The following is a 1,201-nucleotide window of genomic DNA, read 5'->3' as shown; positions in this document are numbered from 1 at the left end:
CCCAGCCGTCGGGGCGGCGGCGGCGGCCGGCCCGCCACGCCGGGGCCTACGGCTGGGGGTGCGGGCCCGGGCGGCGGCGGCGGCGGCTCGGCCCGGGCGGCGAGCGAACAAAAGGGAGCGCGGGCGAGGGGGAGGGGGCGGCCGGTGGGGGAAGGGAGGCTCCTGGAGCCGGGCGGCGGCAGCGCGAAGCCCCGCGGCCGGCGGGCGCCGACGCCCGGCCGCTGCGGAGCCCGGAGTCCGGCGGCGGCGAGAAGGCGCCCCGCGGACCAGCCAAGTCTCGCCCATAAGGGGCCGCCGGCTCGCGGCTTCGCCCCGGGAGCGGAGCGGGGTGGTGGGGCTGGTGAGGGGGCGCAGGGAGGGCTGCTTTTTTCCAACGACATTGCGGGCTCTCACCCAGTCCTTTCCGTGGCCCCAAGCCGCGACTTACTCGAGTGGAAGGAAGCAAGGCCTCGCCAAAGATGGTTGAAAAGACCGTGAGCCTCTACCCAGGATCTTGAAGCCAAGGTGGTGTTTTGTTCTCCTCGTAATGGTGGCAAATAAGTAAGAAGAGAGCACGCTATCTTCAGACAAATTAAATCTGAAATTCTCCCTGGAGGTGGAAGAAGGGGCTCTCCTCTGGTTAGTTAGTGGTTTGGAGCCCTTTTCCCCTTCAACTGAGCCACAAAAGAATGGAAGACACCCCCTGGGGTGGGGAGAAAGCCCTGGTGTAAAAGACACACGTTTGCTTTCAGAGAAAAAGCCACTGGGGCCAGATTGAAACATGGCATGTTCAGTTCATGTAGGTTTTTTTTTTTTCCCCCTTAATGGGGGAATGATATTGAGTAAACAAGATGTAATAGCTAGGTCTTTAAATTCTAGAAGGGAGACGGTGTACAAATGTAACAAGCACATATTGTACATACAGCAGGTGGTCATAGCCTACGGAACACAAAAAGATACATATGTAAGCCTGCTAAAGGTCACGGAGGTGTATAATCGTGACCCATGCAAGGGCGAGAGGCGATAGATTTCCATTCCAGATGAGGTATGCTGTTCTCCCAGCCCCGTGTCCTGGTTCCTTTATTGTTCACAGACGTGCACTCCATTGAAAGGTTTTTAAAACCAGACAGAAACCCCCAAGTCAAGCTAATGGTGCTGACACTAGAAATAGGACAAAATGGAAGGATCTGAAAAAATGTCACCATAACCTCTTAAAAAGGTT

The 1,201-nt window shown here is 57.2% G+C and overlaps 1 protein-coding gene across 3 annotated transcripts in view; it reads right to left on the bottom strand.

Moving 5' to 3' along the window:
- ZNF532 (zinc finger protein 532) overlaps positions 1 to 998 on the bottom strand; it is a 129,171-nt gene extending 128,173 nt beyond the window's left edge. For all 3 annotated transcript variants that reach the window (XM_025365159.1, XM_025365166.1, XM_025365172.1), the window contains exon 1: positions 428 to 998. The gene's annotated coding sequence lies outside the window, so the exon portion shown is untranslated. The remainder of the gene's footprint in view (positions 1 to 427) is intronic.
- Between the last annotated feature and the right edge of the window lie 203 nt (positions 999 to 1,201).

The sequence above is a fragment of the Theropithecus gelada genome, chromosome 18 (assembly GCF_003255815.1).
Source record: "Theropithecus gelada isolate Dixy chromosome 18, Tgel_1.0, whole genome shotgun sequence".
NCBI lineage: Eukaryota > Metazoa > Chordata > Mammalia > Primates > Cercopithecidae > Theropithecus > Theropithecus gelada.
This window is presented reverse-complemented; position numbering and strand designations above follow the sequence as displayed.